The sequence below is a fragment of the Xyrauchen texanus genome, chromosome 30 (genome assembly GCF_025860055.1).
Source record: "Xyrauchen texanus isolate HMW12.3.18 chromosome 30, RBS_HiC_50CHRs, whole genome shotgun sequence".
NCBI lineage: Eukaryota > Metazoa > Chordata > Actinopteri > Cypriniformes > Catostomidae > Xyrauchen > Xyrauchen texanus.
In genome coordinates, this window is record NC_068305.1 from 25,217,992 (window position 1) to 25,234,834 (window position 16,843).

General features: G+C 41.5%; 1 pseudogene; it reads right to left on the bottom strand.

The window, feature by feature from the left end:
• Positions 1–8,992: 8,992 nt before the first annotated feature.
• On the bottom strand, positions 8,993–16,238 carry LOC127623924 (phosphatidylinositol N-acetylglucosaminyltransferase subunit H-like; annotated as a pseudogene).
• Positions 16,239–16,843: the final 605 nt, after the last annotated feature.

Here is a 16,843-nt window from a genome sequence, read left to right on the forward strand (position 1 = left end):
TTGATTACGACTTTTAGGGGTACATTGATTATCAGGGACTTCTCAAGGCAAACAAGCTGATACGATGCTGCAATGCTATTGTTACAATAATCAAAACAAAGAGAGAGTAATTAACCATGTTTTGAAAATCTGTCTCTGTAAAACATTTGCTAAACACGCTTTATTGCCATTTAATGTTTGAACTTTGAATATTAATTAATAAAAGTGAACGAATTTCACTGACTAAACCTCCCTGCCCTGTGTGACATAACACACATCAGCATCTCAAAGAAATAAATGAAGATTTCCGCTCAAGTTTCCAAGTTAGATATCAGATATAAAGTGTCATTCCGTTGCTCTTTCCTCAGCTGAAAGGTGGAAATTCAAACTCTCAGAGTTGAATGGAACACTTCATGAATCACAGCAACAACAATACAGAGCTTTCCTCACAAGAGCAAACATTTGGACACACACACACACACACACACACACACACGGCACTTGTGGCAGTGTACAGCAGGTGAGTGTTTCAAACAGCTAGATAGAGTGCAGTTAAATGGAACACAATGCAGCATCTTCAAAACTGAACTTCAACTTAACACGCACATTAAAACATAATAGTTATGTTATCTCTTGTTATTTGAAAATATACTGTTCAGACATGGTGCGCACTTGATATGATGCATTATATTTTGATTATGCAATCTTTTGTACATTTTGTAACATACTATTTTATAACAGCCTACAATAATGAATAGACGATACACTGGAACAACAAGACACAATGCAGCAGCCAAAAACGTTTGTCAGACATGTTATTATATATACAGTTATGAACAAGTAATTGCCCCTTGAGTACTCGATGAGTACTCGAGTAATTAGTCAGAGTACTCGAGTAGATAAAATGATAAAAATGCCCATCCCTACCACCAGGGTGGACCTCAGAATTGGAAGGATCTGGAGAGATTCTGTATGGAGGAATGCTCTCAGATCACATGTGTGCTCCAACCTCATTAGGCATTATAGGAGAAGACTCAGAGATGTTATCTTGGCAAAGGGAGGTTGCACAAAATATTAAATACAAGGGTGCCAATAACTGTGTCACACATACAGTATATTTGAGAAACATATTTGTTTTTTGATAAAACTTGTGTTTGTAATTGTTTGATATCTATTTGAGGATAGATTTTTGTGAATATTTTGAATGAAAGACCAAAAGGATAAATGATAAGGATATATTTTTCACAGCCTTCTTTTCTCATATTTACCAAGGGTGCCAATATTTTTGTATATTTAACTGTATCTAAAAATACAAAGATTAATTATGAAAGGTCCATCAAGGTGTCTGAGAATCAGGAGGTTGTGCCTTTCTCACACTTTGCGTGTAGGGATGGGGGTGCAGGAACAGTTGCGCAACTGCAAGTAAGGACAAGATGATAACAGCAACCAACAGAATCCCACACTTCCCAACCACCCGAGCCATTACAGATGGGAGGACATATTGACATCAGAACATGTTTACCCATGGAGCATCTAGTCGCAAAAGCATGAATTCTCACAAGCTTGCAGAAACTTGTTGAGTGACAAGATCACTGGCTATACTTCACCATCCCTCAATCATCATGACACATAAGCTACCTCTACAAACACAAAGCAAAATTTATTTCAAAAGCCGCACTGCATTCTATGCAACATACCATACAAGTTATTATGCAGCAGCACATCTGGCGGATGGTATCTCTGGTTATCTCTCGGTTGATTTTAGTAAAATGATTGTACTTACAATAAGATTGAAATCTTTAATGTATTTGCTAACATAAACTAACATTTTACAGCAGTAATCTTGGTTAATGTTAATTGCAACATACTAATACTTTTTTTTTAATTAAAAGTTGTATATGTTAGCATTAATGTGGCAGGGCGGAGGGCGGGGCCGGGTAGTGATTCTGCACACCCGGCCCCTAATGAGGCTAATCAAGCCTCAGAGAGAGACAAAGGCCTACTGGAAGCTGCAGTACGACAGAGAGAGAGAGAGAGAGAGAGAGAGATTTACGGACAGCTGTCCGACACCTTTGTGCGTTTGTCTTTTTGTTTAAGTTGCCTATTAAACTATTATTTATATTGTCAAGCCGATTCTCGCCGCCTCCTTTCCATTTAATCCCTTTACACTGGTGCTGAAACCCAGGAAGGAGGAGGGATGCATTGTAGTAGATTCCTTGCCACTACCATCCACCCCAACGGAACAGACGCGGCCATCTGCCGGAGGACGGAGGAGCCCAGCCACCTGGAAGCGGAGGAACGGCTGCCGACCGCAAGTGGAGTGGTTACCACTGCCAGGGTGGGAGAGACCCCTACTGTCCACCAAAAACAAGGCTGGGCGTTCCATCCACCAGGGGCCGGAGGTCTGCCTCCGATCCGTCAGGGGAGGTACGGGTGTCGTCCATTAGAGGGTGGGGGAGGGGCCAAGGACCAAGCTGCGTCGAATCAGAGAACCAGCGAGTAAGTGTTTTTTTTTTCTCTCTCTCTCTTCTCTCTCTTCCACTGCCGCTCCGTGTTGGCCTTTCCCTCTCTTTTTAAAATGTTTTTTTCATTTGGCACGACCGCCGATGTGGCATGTAGGTGCCACACTTTTTTTTGTTTCCCTCCTCTTGTCCCTCCCTCATCCAGGTAGGTGGGGATGACCTGCCGGCATATGGTGTGGAAGGCACGCCCCTCCCCAGGGAAAGGGCGTATACGTCATGCTGGGGGCTCCCTGACCTGAGAGAATGAGGGAGGAATGTGGTAGGGCGGAGGGCGGGACGGGTTGTGATTCTGCACACCCGGCCCCTAATGAGGCTAATCAAGCCTCAGAGAGGGATAAAGGTTAACTGGAAGCTGCAGTGCAATAGAGAGAGAGATTTACGGACAGCTGTCCGACACCTTTGTGTGTTTGTCTTTTTGTTTAAGTTGCCTGTTAAATGATTAATTATTTTTTCCATTTAATCTCTTTACAATTAGTTAATGCATTATCAACTAACATGTACTACAAATTAACAATATCGTTTTTTTTTATTAACACTATACAGGATTAATAAATGCCATTACAATCTTTGTTCAGTGTTAGTTTCTGATACCTAATGTATTCACACTTGTAAAGCATTACTGTTAAATCTTTATAAAATATCAACGCGATCTTGTTCCACACATGGGTAAATCTAAAAAGGAAGCTTTTGACATTGATTTCTATCAAGTTTAATTGGTGCTTGACACTGAGTTAAGAATAGTAAGGAACTCCAGCAAAAGCCGCACAATCCTTTGTTAAAGTGATATGGGAGATTCCAAATCTCTGTGTTTTCATTACCCTGCAAGCTCCCAATATGGAGTTACTGTCAGAATGCCATGACTGCAGGACTGGCATGTGGGTCAGCTGTATATTTTTAGTTCCAATGACATGTACCAAAATTTTAAACATGACTGGTTGTTGCTTACTAAATCAGAAGACCTGTTTTTTTTAAAGTGTGTTACATACTTTTCATTGTTAAAATTAGCGAAAACATTTACACTGACGTGGAAATTTTCTTGAAATTGCAAAGAGATGAAATCAGTGTTCCTTTGAAATTAAATGCAAAAAATAAGTTATTTGTTGTTGTTTTTCTCCAATAACGAACACCTTATGGAGTTTTTCTTTTCCTGCCACAGTCACATTTGGCTTGCTCACTGGGGCCGTAAGCCAAACAAGGCATGAGTTTTTTTAATGAAACTGCTCAATGGGGACTATAATACATTTGAAACATTAAACCTTACAGCACGATTTTCTGTAAACCGCTTTGAAACTATGTGTATGGTGAAAAGGGCTATACAGATAATAATAATCCTTCACAAAACCAACATGATCTACATTCATACATTTTGGCAGACATATCCAAAGCAAATTAAACTGCATTTATATTATATATTTAGCTAGTTTTGTGTGAGTTTTCCCAGGAAATCAAACCCAAACCTAGCCGTTGCGACTATATGCTCTACCAGTTACAGCTACAGAACACTTTAAATTCATGGCAGATTAATTTACTTATGCAACTATTGATTCCTAATGTTATTTGGATGCCATATAAGATTGAGAGCCCAGCATTACCAAGACCCACAGAATATGACCATTTCTGATTTAAACAAACTATGTAGTCTTTTCATGTTAACACTTTTAAATTAGAATAAATTGAATCCTGACTATAGGTCTTTGACAATAGAAGACAGCTGAGTAAAAAAGTAAGCTGAGGAAGGCTGCAAGAGGATTGAGATTTGTGAACAAAGCGAACGCTCACCGGACTCGCTCTACAAGCTCTCTCCTTCCTCTCAGCTTAAAAAGCAGAGCCGGTACGACTGGAAGAGCATCAACTCCATCTGCCCTGGAATCAGCTCACTGGTGATGAGGTAATGTGAGGAGAGTGCTGGGTTAACACATCAACATCCGCTTCCACAGACTAAAGAAAATGATATCTAAAGATGATTAATAGCTCTCATTCCACTTAGAAACTGAGAACATATGTAAATGTTAATCTTAGTTTAATCCTTGGAGACTTTAGCTGAAATCGACAAAGTTTTGAACAGCTTTTAATGATAGTGGCTCAAAATAGTATTTGGACATTTACAAGTATATACTGTATATGTCTTTGCATTATTTAGAAAAATAAATATTTATTTAAAGAAATACAGGTAAACACTTTTTCAAATAAAGCATTTGAGTTCTTTTAGTTTTCACATTTTTATACTAAAACAATGTGGAATCGTAGCAGTTGTCAAACGTTAGTTGTTCTTGTCCATATTTAGTCCTCTGCTAGGACACCATGTTTTTCACCTTGAGACGATTGACCACCCTGATGCTCATTATCAGACAGTATAAAAACAGACCTTGAGGGTGCTTCAGCAGATTGTATGTTTCCCTATAAAATCTGGCCTATGAAGTGCTTTCCCAACAGTTTATTTACAGTACTCACTCATACTGAATTTAGATTTGATGTCATTACAACCTGTCATTCCTATTTTAAAAGAATGAGTTGTCAGTGTGATCTTTTTCCTGATTGCTATCTTGATCTAATATCACAAAAATAGTTGGTCATTCCTTCTCCTCTGTTCAAGGGCACATGCCAGTAGCAGCTTGGGAAATTAAATTAGGAGTATATCTGGTTGATATTTCTGGGTGAAAGTTCATAGGGAGGCAGATGGAAACCATGGTCCAAAAAACCTAACAACCCCAGGATGGGGAGAAAGAGAAAGCTTCTGTACCTGATTGTGCAGAGTTGAAAAAACAGACACTGTTTTATGATAGGTTCCAGCTGACATGCATGTCCCTTTAACAGATCAGTTGGTAAATTGGTGAGACACATTCCCTTGGGTCAGTTCAGGTGACAAAAAGATGCACAGTCACACTTGTTCTATGTTTCTGAACACATTTATTGATATATTGATTTGCTAGTTAGTTTAGAGCCCAAATCTGAATGAAAACTTAAGGCTGGAGGGTGGGGGTTAAAGACTTTCTGGTTCCAGTAACAGTTTTGTTATCCCGAGAGGTATGGGGGTTGGAGAGCATTCGAAAAGCACAGCAGTGAGTCTAAAAAGTAATGCTTCCTACAGCCCAGCAGCAGGACAAAAAAGAAAACAGGAAGGACAGTTAAGAGTCTACTTTTTGTTTAAAGCTTCTTAGCGGCCTTTATAATGCATTGTGTCTCTCCAGGATTTTTTTTTAATCTTATGTCTATTCCTGAGGCGCAATTTAATTAGATAGATAGATAGATAGATAGATAGATAGATAGATAGATAGATAGATAGATAGATAGATAGATAGATAGATAGATAGATAGATAGATAGATAGATAGATAGATGACTATATATCTATCTATCTATGCCAGCCAATCGGTCCGTCATTCAATCCATCCATCCAATTAATTCTATCTATCTATCTATCTATCTATCTATCTATCTATCTATCTATCTATCTATGCCAGCCAATCGGTCCGTCATTCAATCCATCCATCCAATTAATTAATATTAATATTAATGCTGCAACACAATTTAAGGAGGATCTCTGTTTGCTTGCCTATTCATCCATCCTTCCATCCATCAACCCGTCCGTCTGTCAATCCATCCGTCCTTCCATCCGTCTGTCAAACTATCAATGCTGCAACACAATTTACGGAGGGTTTATGTTATTCCTGGTAAGTGCCACTAAGTTTGTCCTACCCTTGAGTTAGCAACTGCATACAAAAGATCACGGCTGATGACACTACTGACAATGGGAATGATTGCAGCTGGAGAAGGGTGTAGCTCTAGCAGTCCATATTCTATCACCAGGGTGTTTTTGTTGCCTCATTGCCTGTGAATGTTACACCTTAGCACACAGTAAAGGCCCATAGGGAGGTAAAGTAGAGCAGTGCGCAAAGGCAGGGGGAACTCCCGTCACAGTGGGGTTCTAGCACCCATCCCACACAACTGTTTCCCTCCAAAAAACTGCCCATCCATCAGCCAATCAGATGTAGCCATTGAATTTGGGGTTTGAGTGAGGGGATTCTGTTTAAATCCTTACTTTTACTAATGTACATTCAAATGGACTCAAAAGTCTATGATTCAAATATTTACGCCACAAGACACTCAAGAAAACTTCTTCCCACTTCTGCTGAAAACACTTAGTTACAATGTTCATCACTTAGTTTATGTACCAAGGAAAAACATTGTGACATAAAATCCATGTGCCTTCGATGTGCTTATGCATACAAAGATATAAACAGGGTTTTTCTTTTCTTCGTCATTTAACTGGGTCAGAAGGACAAAGTTTAAACACATTAATCTAGGCAAAAAAAAAAACACATCTTATTGTTGTAGTGAAGTAGTGAGTTTAATGCTTTGGAAGAGTGCTGAGGAGAGCATGTCTGGAGGGTGTTGGACAGCCACTCCCACACTGACATCCCCCAAGCACAGTTCCTGGGTGGTTCACACCTCCGGGAGGGATTGATTAGCTTGTCAGGAGCATCTTCACAGCACCCTAACAGGATAATTTCAAACTCTTCAGTTGTTTTCACAGCATCCACGGGAATGGTAATTCCAAATGGTGATGAGAGAGTGGAGCAATGCTACATGGGAAACAGGATTTGAATAACAACACAGCCACTGAACTCTGACCTCTTGAATCTATTCGTGCCCAAGAGTTAAGCTTAAGTTAGAGCAGTAGTTTTCAACTGGCTTTGCTTTGGGACCCAGATTTTAATCTGGATATCAAGTATCAACAACAATTTACCAAAGTATTATTAATAGGAACATAGGGGGCCTGGGTAGCTCAGTGAGTAATGACACTGACTACCAACCCTGGAGTCATGTGTTCAAATTCAGGGTGTGCTGAGTGACTGCAGGCAGGTCTCCTAAGCAACCAAATTGGCCTGGTTGCTAGGGAGGGAAGAGTCACATGGGGTAATCTACTCGTGGTCACAATTAAGTGGTTCTCGCTCTCTAAAAGCAAATTTGTCATGTACAGATGTCCCCAGAAAAACCAAAATGTGTCTCGAAATTTGAATGTGGCCCAGTTGCGTGTGGATCGCGAAGAGTAGCATGTCATGCACACCGAGCCACGTGATAAGACGTACGGATTGACTGTCTCAGAAGCAGAGGCAACTGAGACTAGTCCTCCGCCTCCTGGATTGAGGTGAGTAATGCCACCACGAAGACCTAGTAATTAGTGGGGAAAAGGAATATAATGTTAAAAAAATAAACATTAAAAAGATAATATTGAAAATATACTGGGTGAACAATGTTTATCCTCATTGCCTGGTTTTGATGTAGTGAGTTGTTATCTTTTACCTTGCAAAGTTTTGCTCATGGTTTTAGAGAATGAGGGCATGTCATACAGAATTCCCATATTGGCTAGCTTATATGAAATGACAGATGAGTTTGGTTTAAAAAAATTGGGATTTTTGGAAAGAGTTTGATTGGATACATGGTCTTTGACATCAACGATAAAAGCTATGGGAAGTGTTTATTTATTTTGCTATCCTTACTATGCACAATTCTATATTAGTTATTGTAACTAATGTAATTCTATATTAGTTACATTTTATTATATGCACTTAGCATAGATTTTTCCCTGCTGTCTGCAACCCTATCAAAACAGACCTGTGACCCGACCCACCAGTAGATAAACAGAGAGTGAGAGGAGCATCTGTGTGGGTTTTTAATCAGTGTTGATAGCTGCATGGATTTCGCTGAGTGTAAACAAAAAACAACATGAGCACAAATAAACACGGGTGGTTTCTCTTTCCTATTCCCAAACAGGTAAACTTGAATGGCAACTCTAACCCTTTTGTATGCATCCGTCAGCAAGTTCCTATAAGGTACAGAGGTGTAGTGGAAAACACTACCCAAGAACATGTAAAGGTTGATGGAATCATAAGTAAAAACAAGTACAGCAAGAGACTCATTTTATGTTTCATGAGACAGAGGAAGGAAGAATTAGAATCAGGAGGTATCCATGTGATAGAATGTCACAACAGCTGCTCCCCAGAAATAATATGAAACTGATATTGCGAGAAAGCATATGCCTTCAGTTGTCTGACCTCCAGAATGCATTTACTTAATAATTATTATTCAAATAATTATTGCATAAAGACACCAGATAATCTAATTAAACCTAAATAACAACTAATTCATCTAACATTTCATCAGCTAAACAATTTAGAAGCATTTTGGGGGAGGGCAGGTGTTCTCAATTCTGCAATAAGACTTAAGATAAACTCACGAGTCACGGCATTCAGTTACAGTTCAAATGAGCGTGTATGACAACTTGGACATTAACTGGTTTGGATGAAAACACTTTCTGGGAAAAGTGGAACACAATGAAATGCTGACCCACCAAAAAGTGAATGAGATGGATTAGCATAATCTCTCAAGTGACCCACAACAACAGTGACCAAATGAGATCTGCTTTCAAAACTAAACAATACATGAAGAACACAAGCCTCTATGCAATTTATTTTTAATCAAAGGCTCTGTTTAATCATTTTTATTTAAAGTAAATGGCACACAATATGAATATTTGCTATTGTGATTTTAACTATAAGAGTTTTACATTTCCACATTTTCACTGTGACTACTTAAAATACAAATTGACTCTTTAAAATAGTTAAATAAGTAACAAATAAGAAATTTCATTACCACTAACATTTTTAATAAACTGATTTTGATTTGGTTTTGGTTCCAGTTCCATAAATTAGCCAACATATCCCCCTAGTGGTTATTTAGGGTCAGAAAGAAAAACAAATAAAACAGTTGTAGCTGACATTTAAGCTTTACAGTACATTCTAACATATTATTACATAAAAATATTCACATTTGTCATTAAAACCTTTAGGAGTGTATTTAAGTTCATGGCTTATAATAGGAATAAACAAATAATAAAAGCACAAAGGAATACTAAATGACTGATCACAATGTTTTTACATAAGGACAGGTTAATCTCAAATAAATTTGAGTTGAATTAATGTAGCAACTTATAGTTTAGCAGTACAGATGGCAATACAAAACTAACAACAATATGCATGTGGTTTACATTTCGAGGTTTTCTTACAAATCTATATTCTGTATGCCGTTTTAAAGGAATACACTGTAGGGTCAAAAAAATTCAGAGCCATAAAAGATTCATAGAAACAGAACTATGTAAATTGTGTAAAAAAAAAAAAAAAAAGAAAAAAGTATGGTATGCAGAACACCTTGAGGTTTTACCTCTGTGTCATCTGGTCTGTGCAAGAATCTCAACAACTTCTGTACACTTGAATTAGACAATTCAACCAAGGCTTTGAACTCTGGTGAGAGAATGCAAGGTGTTAATTTAAGAGACGACTGTGGCTGACGTGCAAAAGATTCCAATGGTCTTGCGTTTTGTTGTTCTTGCTATTTTTAAACATTACCTGGTAAAATCAGATACAAATGCTTACCTGGAAAAGAGGTACAGTGCTGGTGACTATGTCGGGCTCTGCTAGACCCTAAATCAGAATGCATATACATAGAGATAGTATATAATGCAGTGCTGAGATTCAAACATAGAAGGGTGAGCAGCAGACCACAAGCATTTAATTATTTCAACACCACTATGTCCAACATCATTCATTTGAGTCAAGAATTGTGACACTAGAGTAAACGTTTCGGATGTTTACCATGTAAACAGCCTCGTTGATGACGATGTCTTTAGGGTTGCGCATATCAATACAGGTTGTGCTTTCTCATCCAGATGCAGAAGATGAAGACAGCTTGACACCAAGTGAGCCGATTATGAGAAGAGTCTCGTGGTCCACCTTCACGAATTGAATGTGAAACTTCATCCCAAACAGCGTGACAATGATGGCACTCGAGAGGACAGCCGTGTTCTATACATTAAAACAATAAATCAGACATTAATGGTGTGATAACTTCATATTAGTATTAGATCAAACTGTGCACGCGACATGTCTTCCATTGAAAAACATGTCGGTTACGTATGTAACCTCGGTTCCCTGAGACGAAGGGAACGAGACATTGCGTTCATTAACGCATATGAGGAGTGCCTTCATACAGGACCTATTTGATACCTCTCTACAATTAACTTCTTATGAACCCAGTCGAGAAGGGAGTTTATTTATAATGAAGCGCTTGTGACTTATGGAATTATAACGGCCTGAATGCAGGCGGTTGTGTAAATGATGGGCAGCCCGTGCTTAAAGGGAGGGGCATAAGTATACATATACTGTATATGGTCAATGTATAGCATGTGCTCTAAACAGAGAGGACTTGTGAAGAAAGAGACGTTACTTCTAGGTTGTTAAACCTTGCGAATGTGTTTTGCGAGGACCATCCCACTGCAAAGCATATGTCTTGTAAGGACACACCATTCATCCATGCCCATGAGGAGGCCATGCTTCTAGTTGAGTGTGCTTTAACACTGTAAAGGGATTCGTGGATAGGAGGCGGCGAGAAACAGCTTGAGAATATAAATAATATTTTAATAAGAAACTTAACCAAAAACACAAACACACAAAGGTGTCGGACTGCTGTCCATAAATCTCTCTCTCTCTCTTTCCCACTGCCGTCTTCGGTCAGCCTTTATCACCCTTGAGGGCTAATTAGACTGATTAGGGACCGGGTGTGCAGAATCATGACCCGGCCCCGCCCTTCCACAAACACCAATTGGGCAAGTCTGACTATGCGACTCATAAGCCAGGGTAAGTGCATCGACAATCCAGTGAGAAAGTATTTGCTTGGAGACAGACATTCCTTTTGTGCGTCCTTCATAGCATATAAAGAGCTGATCAGACAGTCTGAACTGGCAGGTGCACTCAACGTATGTGTGTTGCACCCGCACAGGGCATAAAAATGCAATGATTGTTCCTCATCTGAATTAAATGGAGGAGGGAAGAAGGCCTGAAGGTGGACCACCTACGCTTTGAAGGGTGTGGTTAGGACCTTGGGTACATAGCCTTTCCTGGGTTTGACAGTGGCTCTTGAAAGACCGGGGCCAAACTTCAGACATGAATTGTCGACTGATAATGCATGCAAGTCACCTAACCATTTTTCTGAGGCCAGAGCCAGCAGTAGTGTGGTCTTAATGGAGAGCATGTGCAAATCAGCAGAGCCCAAAGGCTTGAATGGGGGCCCTGCGAGAGCTTTTAGGACTAAAATTAAGTCCCAAGTCGGAACTGTAGCCGGCAGAGGTGTGTTTAATTGCTCCTTTAAGGTACTTTATGATTAAATCATGCTTACCTATAGAGGCACCGGTGTCATGTGCTTGATACGCAGATATAGTTGCCACATACACTTTGAATGTTGACGGGGTGAGTCCTGCGTCTAATCGCTCTTGAAGAAATATTAAAATTTCATGTATGAGGCAGTTTACTGGGTCCTTGCTGTGTGAGAGACACCAATCAGTGAACACCTTCCATTTTAGTGCGTAGAGGCGTCTTGTGGACTGTGCTCTGGCTTGTAAAAGGGTGTTCATGACTGAACGTGTCTGTCCTGGTGTGTGTAGTGTGCGCCGTTCAGGGGCCATACATGCAGGTTCCACAGCTGGGGCTGGGGATGCCAGATTGTGCCTTGCGCCTAAGAGAGGAGATCCCTCATCAGTAGTATCTCCCATGGTGAGCTGTACAGCATCTCCATCATTTCTGGAAACCATGGCTGGTTGGGCCATTTCGGTGCAACTAATAGAACCGTTTCCTTGTCCTCTCAGACTTTGCATATGACAGAGTGGATCAGGCATACTGGAGTAAATGCATATTTGCATTTCGCCGGCCATTTTACATGTGCCATTGTGTCCGTTCCCAACGGGGCTTGGGACTTCGAATACCAAAGGGGGCAGTGTGTTTTCTCCACTGAGGCAAATTGACTGATTTCTGCTTGGCTGAATATTTCCCAAATCCTCAGTACAGTTTGAGGATGAAGTCTCCAATCACCCGGTATCACTCCTTGGCGTGACAGTAGGTACGGGGCCTAATTCAGGCGGCCTGGGACATATGTCACTCTCAGGGAGAGGAGATGACGCTCGCTCCATAGGAGGAGGTGATGCGTCAGTCTTAACAGTGGCGGTGAATGAATTCCACCTTGGTGGTTTATATATGCCACAACTATTATGTTGTCTGAGCGAACCAGAACACAGCCATTCGTTATTTCCAATGGAAACGCCTTTAAGGCTAGAATTACAGCCGATAACTCTAGGCGGTTGATATGCCACGCCCTCCTTGCACTTGTACGGGTGCCGAAAGTCGGGTGTCCATCGCACACCGCCCCCCAACCTGTGTTGGAAGCATCCATAGTCACCACTTTCTGTCTGACAACTTGCGTGACACCTCACTTGTAAAATGCAGCAGCTATACAATGGTGGGATATAGATATGTGCGCCAAGCATGTTGTGGTTTGCGGTGCTTCAGCCATCACTGCAATGGTCTCAGAGCGCACCCGCTCATAGAGTTGAGGCGGACACCCAAAAAGGAGATTTTTTGGGCTGGGAGTGTCTAAGAGGGGCGAGAACCACATTGATGCACTTTGAGAATATGCGAGGTGCCAGAGACAAAGGCAGGACTTTGAATTGATATGCTGTTCCCTCGAACATGAATCTCAGAAACATCCTGTGATGTCATACAATTTGGATATGAAAGTACGCATCCTTCAGATCTATTGACGCAAACCAATCGTGTGGGCGTACATGAGATAGCATTTTGAATGGGTGCTTTATTAGTGTGTGATTTAAATGTCTCAGATCCAGGATAGGCCGAAGTCCGCCGTCTTTCTTTGGGACAAGAAAATAACAGCTGTAAAATCCCTTTTGTGCGTGACAATTTGGCACAATCTCTATCGCGTTTTTCACGATGAGACTGTGTATTTCGTCTCATAACACTGCCGCGTCTTTGGACGAAACCGTGGAAGACAGAACAGCGCTAAAACAGGGTGGCCGGCGAGCAAATTGGATTGTATAACCATGTTCGATCATTTTTTGCACCCATTCTGAAATGCCCATTAGGGCTTGCCACACGTCTGCGTAATGGGACAGAGGGCAATTTATTTTGCTCACCGTATGATATAATGAGTCGCTCACCATAGGTAAGCGGTTGTGCTTAATGTGTGTGCTTTGAAGAGGAAAAGGGCTCTTTTTTGAAAATGTATGAGCATCTTGTGCATTTGCAACAAGTGCTGTATTCTTTATTGCATTTTTTATTGTATAGGGCACTGAAACAACATTTTATATTTTGTAACAATATTCCTCTCCTGACGAACAGCAGTGGGGAGGAAGGGAACAGTGTTCTGTGTGTCTAATCAAGCGTTCTTTGGAGGGAACCACGGGCTTCATTTTCCGCTTCAAAACGTTGCGCACATCAGGAGTGCATCGGCGCAGGGTGGGCGCTGATATAGCTGCTTCTGTTTGGCCTCACCGGTGGCTCGGCGGCGGGCATGAGCTTTGGGCCTTTTAGTAACATGCACTGGCTTGAGACAGAGCGGGGAGAAGCCATCTGCGCTTTGCTCCATTTGGGCATAAAGTGTCCTATAGGTTGTGATTGCTGTTGAGTCGTGATGTAACGCTCAGCAAACTTACTCACTGCACCGCCAAAGAGGCCGGCTAGAGACACTGGAGCATTCAACAGAGATGTTTTCTCTCTGTCACTCATCTCCGTGAGGATCAGCCATATATGTAGCTCCAGAACGACCAGGCTGCCCATGGACTTGCCGTTGGCCTGCGCTGTGACTTTCGTGGCATGCAGCGCTAAGTCTGTAGCGATGTGGAGCTCTTTGAAAGTTTCGGGATTAAAGCCTTGCTTGTCCATTTGTCTGAGGAGCTTTGCTTGGAATACCTGGAGCACTGCCATTGCGTGGAGTGCTGATCCAGCTTGTCCTGCCGCCGAGTAGTCTTTCCCCACCAGTGTGGATGACTGACTACACGTCTTAGAAGGATGTATGGGGTGTGATTTCCATGCCCTGCTACCCGTAGGGCAGAGGTGTGCCGCTACCGCCTCCTTCACAGGGGGTAGTTGGACATAGCTGTTCTTTTCCCCATGGTCCACGTTTGTGAGAACGGCATCACTGTGCATGTGTGCTGAGACCTAGATAGTTCTTCATGCACTTCGAGGAAAAACGTGGCAGACCTGTGGGATGCAGCCACTTGATGTCGTCTTGACTGCAGGAACCACTCATCAAGGCGAGACTGCCCAGGTTCCTCTGGGGGAGACCACGCGAGGTTTTTCGAACGCCCTTGCAAGGACGTGAAGTATCTCCCTGTCAGTGGTGCGTACACGGTCCTCGCCCTCACTGGGGGGAGGGGCGGTAGCATCATCCACTGACCATTCGCCTGATGCAGCGAGAGACATGACATCATCATCTCCAGCGTCAGATCCGCCCAAACGAGGCAAGGCCGCACGCTCCTTCAGAGGGCCGGAGCTCGTCTCGCACATAGTGTAAACATGGGAAACATGCGCTTCGTGGAGATTGAAGGGCTTGTGGGGCATGTGCCATACGAAATCCACCTCAATTTCCACCTGCTTGACCTCACGGCCCCGCTGTGCCTCCTCGTGTGAACCCTCAAGTATCACAGAAGAGGCGGGTGAGAGGGCGCGAGAGGCTGAATCATTCCTCAGAACGAGGTCGATTCATGAGCAAAGAGACTTGAAACTCATGTCCTCACAGTGAGGACAGTCTGTCTCCATGAGAGCTGACTCTGCGTGGGCACGACCCAGACAGAAAACGCAGCTCTCATGCTTGTCTGACAGCAGGATGTGTCTCTCACACAAGGAATACTTACGGAACGACATCTTGAAATAGACGCGAACACGTAAGTGACTCTTTTAGATATTATATAAATACATACAAATTATATAAATACATACAAATGCATAAATGTACATACATAAATACATACATACACACACACATATATATGTATATATAATTTATATAATTATATTTGATATACAAATACACACAAATACAACTGCTTTTGAAAAGGATACTCTACACCTGCAGACACGCTGTGGAGAATCAGGATGCTGTGGTCCGTTCACCAGCGAGGCGTCAAGTGGCGAAGAGGAGAGATGTTCGCACTGCAAGAGAGCGGAGAGTCTTCTCGCTGCCATAAAGATTCCATCCGCTCATGTGTATCGATGGCGAAGGGTAGAGGGATTTCGAGACAAAAGATGATCGCTGTCTTGAAGGAAGAACTTCTGAGGAAATGGTGTCTGTGCACCTGTTTTTATAGCAGTCAGTTTCAAACCAAAACAGGTGGGACACAAACACCATAGCCAATATAAGGATAATGGCGTTATTTATTGGGGTTTCAAATAGGTCGTGTATGAAGGCACTTCCCATATGCCTTAATAAACGCAACGTCAAGTGGACTGAGTCGTAGCCTAAGGGACTATTCTTACCTAAGTGAAGAAAATTATAGCATAAGCAAATAAAGAAACCATACACCATAACCTTGTGTAAAGACAATTTCGGCGAGAAACGGTGAATTCTCTGCAGAAAGCAGAATGATTTTGCCCATTTAAAGAAATCGAGTTACCATTTATGTCTGCGAACTCTTCCTCGGTCACGTCGATCACTGTCAGCTATCTCGTCGTCAAAACATAATGATGTCACAACAGTAAGGCGTTTGGAAATTGGATGGATTTTGCGCTTCGAAGTGGTACAAATATTCCAAAGACTTATGTATAATTATCCAGTGACATTAATGATAGTGACTTCGTTTGATTACACAAATAAAACGCTGTAGAATGATAGTTAGCATGAAATAGGGCGGCCTGGGTGATTTTTCTGATTGGTCAGTTACGACGCCATTTATTATTTTATATATTATATGATTAACTGTACGCTATATTAAACATTTTGTGGTAGACGAATTTATCCTGAAGCAAACATAAATATATGCGAGATAACGTGGTACTTGTTGTATTTCTAAGCGTTTGCAGCAATGGACCAATCACAGTCGTTTGTGATTATATGCTCGGACGTTTTATTTAACCATATTCTAGTGGTTGCAAATTTGTATCTCAGGTACTAATCTTTTTAAAGTGATACTTTTTTAAAGCAAACTTCTCGTGAACAGGTGTTCCCAGAAACACAAAAAAAAAGCTTCTCGAAATTTGAATGCGGCCCTATTCAGGCCAATCAACGCCCCCTAGAGGAAGAACCCATTGTTTCTCATTGGTCACAGCAGACAGCGTTTGCCGCCCAATGTGTCCTTCAAAAAATGCAACGTTGCATTGTGGGGAAATTGAATGTACATTTCCCCATTTAATCTACTCTGCATTCGTAAAAATGTGACGAATCAGATTTGTGAAATCTGTGAGAGGACTGTCAAGTTTCGGATGACCAATGCTCGTTGCTGGCAAG